The sequence below is a fragment of the Oryctolagus cuniculus genome, chromosome 3, assembly GCF_964237555.1.
Source record: "Oryctolagus cuniculus chromosome 3, mOryCun1.1, whole genome shotgun sequence".
Classification (NCBI taxonomy): domain Eukaryota; kingdom Metazoa; phylum Chordata; class Mammalia; order Lagomorpha; family Leporidae; genus Oryctolagus; species Oryctolagus cuniculus.
The window spans coordinates 155,353,017-155,360,497 of NC_091434.1; the positions used below are offsets into that span (position 1 = coordinate 155,353,017).

Genomic DNA, 7,481 nt, shown 5'->3' on the forward strand with positions numbered 1-7,481 from the left:
CACAGAAAGAGAAGGAGAGGCAGAGAGAGAGATTGAGAGAGGTCTTCCATCAGATAGTTCACTTCCCAAATGACCACAATGGCCAGAGCTGGCTGATCTGAAGCCAGGAGGCAGGAGCTTCTTCTGGGTCTCACACAAGGGTGCAGAGGCCCAGCACTTGGGCCATCTTCTACTGCTTTCCCAGGCCATAGCAGAGAGCCGGATCAGAAGAGGAGCAGCCGGGACTCAAACCAGTATCCACATGGGATGCAGGCACTGCAGGCTGGGACTTTAACCCACTGTACCGCAGTGACGGCCCCAACAAGCATCTTAATTACTAGATCACAATCAAATCATTTATAAAAACTCATTTATAGTTTTAAGGAATTTTTTTAAAAGCCTTATAAAGCTAATATAATTAATAAAATATTTTAAAGGATGTGTTTATTTATTCGAAATGTAGAGTTACAGAGAGTGAGAAGGAGAGAATCAGAGAGATTTTCCATCTGGTGGTTTGCTTAAATGACTGTAATGTCCAGGTTTGGCAGGGTAAAGCCAGGAGCTCAGAGCTCCACTGAACTTCCCATGTTGGTGGCAGGGGCTCAAGTACTTGGGTCGTCTTCCACTGGTTTCCCAGGCACACAGGAACAGAGCACCCAGGACTTGAATTTTTTGTTAAGGATTTATTTATTTGAAAGTATGAGTTACACAGAGAGAAGTAGAAGCAGAGAGAGAGAGAGAAAAAGAGAGAGGTCTTCCATCCATTGGTTCACTCCCCAAATGGCTGTGCCGACCTGAAGCTAGGAGCCAGGAGCTTCCTCCAGGTCTCCCACGTGAGTGCAGGGGTGCAAGGACTTGGGCCATCTTCCATTCCTTTCTCAGTCCATAGCAGAAAGATGGATGGAAAATGGGGCAGCTGGTCCTCGAACTGGCGCCCATATGGGATGCAGGCAATGTCATGCCACAGCGTAGGCCCCAGGACTTGAATTGTCGCTCTGATATGGGATTCTGGTGTTGCAAGTGACAAGGCTTAACCCTTAGCAACACAATGCCCATCGATAATTAATATATTCTTAACAAGTGACTTTTAACTGATTATCCAGGAGAAAAATGATCACTTGACAAAATTAAAAGATGTTTTGTCAAACCAATTTGTTTGTGGGCATGGCTAATTATTGAAAAATGTTGAGTTATGTCAAGAAAATCATTGAAGACTGCAGTAACTCAGAGGAAACAGTTAAATTACTTTGTTTTTGCTGCTGGGAGAATCCTCAGTTTTCATCTACTGTCCTCGGTGAACTTCTTTGGCAGGTTGCATATTCCTACACCTATGAACTCCGACCATATTTGGATCTGCTTTTGCAAATACTGTTGATTGAAGACTCCTGACAGACTCACAGAATTCATAACGCACTTAAAGGAATTCCAGATGACCGAGATGGACTCTTTGACACAATCCAGAGCTCCCAGAATCACTATCAAAAGAGAGCCTACCAGTGTATAAAATGTATGGTAGCTCTCTTTAGCAATTGTCCTGTTGCTTACCAAATCCTGTAGGGCAACGGAGATCTTAAAAGAAAGTGGACCTGGGCGGTGGAATGGCTTGGAGATGAACTTGAAAGAAGACCATACACCGGCAATCCTCAATACACTTACAACAATTGGTCTCCCCCAGTGCAAAGCAATGAAACATCAAATGGTTATTTCTTGGAGAGATCACATAGTGCTAGGATGACACTTGCAAAAGCTTGTGAACTCTGTCCAGAGGATGAGCCAGATGACCAAGATGCCCCAGATGAACATGAGTCACCTCCACCTGAAGATGCCCCTCTATACCCCCATTCACCTGGATCTCAGTATCAGCAGAATAACCACGTGCATGGACAGCCATATACTGGCCCAGCAGCACATCACATGAACAACCCTCAGAGAACTGGCCAACGAGCACAAGAAAATTATGAAGGCAGTGAAGAAGTGTCCCCACCTCAGACCAAGGATCAGTGAAATGCACATAATGAACTGGCTCCATCAAGACTGTGCACCCAGGCCTTACAGTCCAACATTTTTCTGTGTCTGGCTAATATTTAAAACTAGAAAAACTATTCCTAATCAACATGGAGTGGAGAGTTTATTCACTGTCTTATCTGCAGAAATTTGCTGTCAGTATATAACCCACCTGCAGTGGAAAGTGTATAGTGTTTTGTAATAAATGGCCTGATGCTAAAGTGTAAATGGCAAAAAAAAAAAAAAAGCAAAATGTTGAGTTCAATTGTTACACTTAAAACTAGAGAAACTGATACACACATGTATCAGTGAAATATTATCAGCAACTATTTGTATTGCAGGGATTCCAGAATGATAATAAAAGGAAAAGGGTGTTGAGAACCAACTGAAGGAAGTAATAGTTAAAACTTCTGGACTCTTGAAAGAGATACAGACATGTTGTTATGAGACATTCAGAGCACCCAACCACTCAATTAAAAAAGATTTTTTTCTGAGGATTATCACTGTCCTTGTCAAACTTTAACTACAAGGACAGAATCCTAAAGACAGTATAGAATAATGTCAAGTTACACATAAAGGAAAACAAGTTAGACTAACATCAGGCTCCTCAGCAGAAACCCTATGGACCAAAAGAGAGTGGGATAATAGGATGATATATTCAAAGTCTTGACAGAAAAAAAAAAAGCTTCAACTAAGAATATTATATCCCATTATACTATCATTTAAAAGTGAAGTATAACTAAAAGTTCCCAAACAAGCAAAAACTGAGAATTCGTGAACACAATACTAGTATTATAAGAATCCTGAAGGAAGTCCTACTCCTACATTAGAAGAAAACTTCGTACAATACAGCCTTCTCTTCCTTAAGAATGAGAACAGATGACACATGAAAAGAATAATCCTACAGCTTCTTTAGACATGTACACTCTTTGTGCTTGACTGAAAGGTGAACTGGATAAGCTTTATTCGGTACATGAATCAATCCCAGGACAAAAAGAAATAATGGGGCATTATGATCCTTTCTTCTATCTATCTATCTATCTATCTATCTATCTAATCTATCTATCCACCCATTTATCCATCCATCATCTATCTATATTTCAAAATGTTCATGGAAAATGCATTTAAATGTTGTAAATTTTTTGAAATCCATTTATCCATTTTCATAATGCACATCATTTTTAATTTTTTTTATTTGACAGAGTTAGACAGTGAGAGAGAGAGACAAAGGTCTTCCTTCTGATGGTTCACCCCCAAATGGCTGCTATGGCTGGTGCGCTGTGCCGATCGGAAGCCAGGAGCCAGGTGCTTCCTCCTGGTCTCCCATGCAGGTGCAGGTGCCCAAGCACTTGGGCCATCCTCCACTGCCTTCCCGGGCCACAGCAGAGAGCTGGAATTTAAGAGGAGCAACTGGGATTAGAACCCAGCGCCCATATGGGATGGCGGTGCCACGGCGCCGGGCCCATAATTTCACATCATAATATACATTTGCCAAGCGTTTAAAAATTATGTATTTGTATTTTATTTGAAAGGCAGAGAGAGAGAGAGGGAAAGAGTGAGAGAGAGAGAATAAAACAGAAAGAAAGATGGAAAGAGATCTTCCATCTACTATTTCACTCCTTAAGTGCCCAAAAGTTCCAGGGCCAGGACAAAACCAGCAGCATGAAACTCAATCTGCATCTTCCATATTACTGACAAGGATACAGAGAGACAGAGTCAGGGTGACAGACATAGAGAAAGAGATGTCCCACCCCACGGATGCCTGCAAAAGCCAAAGCTGGGCCAGTACAAAGTGAGGAGTGGGGGATTCAGTCCTGATTTCCTGGGTTTCTCACTTGGGTGACAGGGACTTAACTGCTTAAACCATCACCACTGCCTCTCAGAATATGCATTAGCAGGAAGATGAGATCAGCCAGAGTCAGCACACAAAATCAGACACTCTGATGAGGGCTGAAATTGCTCCAAGTGGCTTGACCTGTGTGCCAAACACCTACGTGTAATATGTTTTGGTGCAGAGAGAACATTTTCAAATGTATTTCTTTGCAGACATAAGTGATGTAAGGATAGTCTTGTGGCATTATTGAGATCAGTGTTTATCTTCAATCTAATTGTCAATATTTATAACCTCAATATAAAACCGTCTTAATGTCACACATAAACTAATATAGAGTTCTCTTGCATCCATTTAAATAAGTATATTGTAATGATGTTTTAAATATATAAAATTATTATCAACATCCCTACATCCAAATTAAAATAAAATATATTAATAAAATTGGTGAATCTCCTTTCACAATAATGTCTGTATTTGCTTTTAATTTTTATTTTATTTAATGCTTGGTTCAAAAAATGTTTTGTGTAGAGAGACTGTCATAATTGGAAGATGTTTGTGATATGTAAATTTGAGTTGAGGAGACAGTAATATATATCAATAATAATAAAAAAGCTAAATTTCATAGGAAGACCTTACCTTGGGTTGAATGAGGTGTAGACAAAGTCAGCATTCATCAGGAAAGGAAATATGTATGCATTTTTGGATACTTAACTTTTTCAAAGATTTAAGTTGAAGGCACTTACTAATGTTTCCTAAGAAACTTTAATAAGATGCACAGTTAAAATGAAATTGTATTTCTATGACTTCTAAAAAGATTCATACATTGAGTCATATATTCATAAAATTATAGGCAAAAAAATCATTATTTAGATGGTAATTGTCACTCCCCCTCTTCGTGGAGGAATGACACTAAACCCTGCCTAGGCTTCCTATCCGAGTCACGGCACCATTATGTCGCTCCCCCTCTTCGTGGAGGAACGACACAGGACCCTGCGCTGTTCTTTCATCTGCTCGGCCCTCCCCGGGTTTGCTGCTGTTTCTTCCCGGGTTGGCTACCGTCCCTTCCACTTCCATGGAAGGGCGGTTCCACCTGCCACTTTCCCCACTTCCGCGGGGGAGCGGCACACTGCCGGCTGGCTCTCTCGGGGGCTGCTCAGATGTTCCTCAGGTGTTCCCCTTAATGTTCCTGGTGCATGTTGTCTCTCTCCTCCTTTATAGTCCTCTTCCACCAATCCCAACTCTGCTACCCACACGCCGAGTACGCTGCTCTCCTCCAATCAGGAGCAGGTCCTGCTGCTTATTGGTTGAACTGGAGGCAGCTGTGTAGAAGCTGTTTCCTCCTCTCCCAGCGCCATATTGTGGGAGAGCAGATGCATAGAATAAGTCTTAATTCAGTAACAGTCTAGTCTGAGTTGCTCCCCACAGTAATAATTTTCAGGCATGACTTCACAGTCAGAAAATCCAGAAAATAACAAAATAAGACATTTTAAGAAAGTCTGAGGATGATATTATGAGGATAATGTTATTTTAAGCCTATATACAAAAGATTTTTTATTATTTTACAATTAAATGAAAAAGTTGTAGTATTGTTTAATGTGTTTATTCAAAAATGCCATGTGTTTAGATGAGTTTCTGATTGACAAAAAACTCTAATGAATAATATGTGTTTTCTTCATTTACTTATTAACTTTTATTTTCTCCATTCTGGAAAATATCGTCTAACTGCATATATAATAGTACATTTTTAAAAATGTAAAAACGTCTCTTAGTAGAGTTCTTTGGGTCCCCTAAATAAAGAATCATGTCATCTGCAAAGAGGGATAGTTTGAGTTCTTCCTTCCCAATTTGTATCCCTTTAATTTCTTTTTCTTGCCTAATAGCTCTGGCTAGAACCTCCAGAACTATATTGAATAGCAGTGGTGAGAGTGGGCATCCCTGTCTGGTCCCAGATCTCAGTGGAAATGCTTCCAACTTTTCCCCATTCAATAGGATGTTGGCCGTGGGTTTTTCATATATTGCTTTGATTGTATTGAGGAATGTTCCTTCCATACCCAGTTTGCTTAGAGTTTTCATCATGAAAGGGTGTTATATTTTATCAAATGCTTTCTCGGCATCTATTGAGAGAATCATATGGTTTTTCTTCTGCAGTCTGTAAATGTGGTGTATCACATTGATTGTCTTGCGCACATTAAACCATCCCTGCATACCAGGGATAAATCACACTTGGTCTGGGTAGATGATCTTTATGATGTGTTGTTGCATTCTATTGGCGAGAATTTTATTGAGGATTTTTGCATCTATGTTCATCAGGGATATTGGTCTGTAATTCTCTTTCAATGCTGCATCTTTTTCTGGCTTAGGAATTAAGGTGATGCTGGCTTCATAGAAAGAATTTGGGAGGATTCCCTCTTCTTCGATTGTTCTGAATAGTTTGAGAAGAATTGGAGTTAGTTCTTCTTTAAATGTCTGGTAGAATTCAGCAGTGAATCCATCTGGTCCTGGGCTTTTCTTTGTTGGGAGGGCCTTTATTACTGTTTCAATTTCTGTCTCAGTTATGGGTCTGTTTAGGTTTTCGATGTCTTCCTGGTTCAATTTAGGTAGGTTGCATGTGTCCAGGAATCTATCCATTTCTGATAAGTTTCCCTGTTTGCTGGCATACAAGTCCTTGTAGTAATTTCTGATGATTCTTTTTATTTCTGTGGTGTCTGTTGTTACATTTCCTTTTTCATCTCTGATTTTATTGATTGGAACTCATAGAAGAGTTTGGCAAAGTAGCAGGGTATAAAATCAATGCACAAAAATCAACAGCCTTTGTATACACAGACAATGCCATGGCTGAGGAAGAACTTCTAAGATCAATCCCATTCACATTAGCTACAAAAACAATCAAATACCTTGGAATAAACTTAACCAAGGATGTTAAAGATCTCTATGATGAAAATTACAAAACCTTAAAGAAAGAAATAGAAGAGGATACCAAGAAATGGAAAAATCTTCCATGCTCATGGGTTGGAAGAATCAATATCATCAAAATGTCCATTCTCCCAAAAGCAATTTATAAATTCAATGCAATACCAATCAAGATACCGAAGACCTTCTTCTCAGATCTGGAAAAAATGGTGCTGAAATTCATATGGAGGCACAGGAGACCTCGAATAGCTAAAGCAATCTTGTACAACAAAAACAAAGCCGGAGGCATCACAATACCAGATTTCAGGACATACTACAGGGCAGTTGTAATCAAAACAGCATGGTACTGGTACAGAAACAGATGGATAGACCAATGGAACAGAATTGAAATACCAGAAATCAATCCAAACATCTACAGCCAACTTATATTTGATCAAGGATCTAAAACTAATTCCTGGAGCAAGGACAGTCTATTCAATAAATGGTGCTGGGAAAATTGGATTTCCACGTGCAGAATCATGAAGCAAGACCCCTACCTTACACCTTACACAAAAATCCACTCAACATGGATTAAAGACCTAAATCTACGACCTGACACCATCAAGTTATTAGAGAACATTGGAGAAACCCTTCAAGATATTGGCACAGGCAAAGAATTTCTGGAAAAGACCCGGGAGGCACAGGCAGTCAAAGCCAAAATCAACTATTGGGATTGCATCAAATTGAGAAGTTTCTGTACTGCAAAAGAAACAGT

The 7,481-nt window shown here is 39.8% G+C and overlaps 1 pseudogene; it reads left to right on the forward strand.

Annotated features, from left to right (window-relative positions):
• The first annotated feature begins 1,161 nt into the window (after window positions 1–1,161).
• LOC103348717 (ubiquitin carboxyl-terminal hydrolase 9X-like) lies at window positions 1,162–2,230 on the forward strand (annotated as a pseudogene).
• The last annotated feature ends 5,251 nt before the right edge of the window (window positions 2,231–7,481 follow it).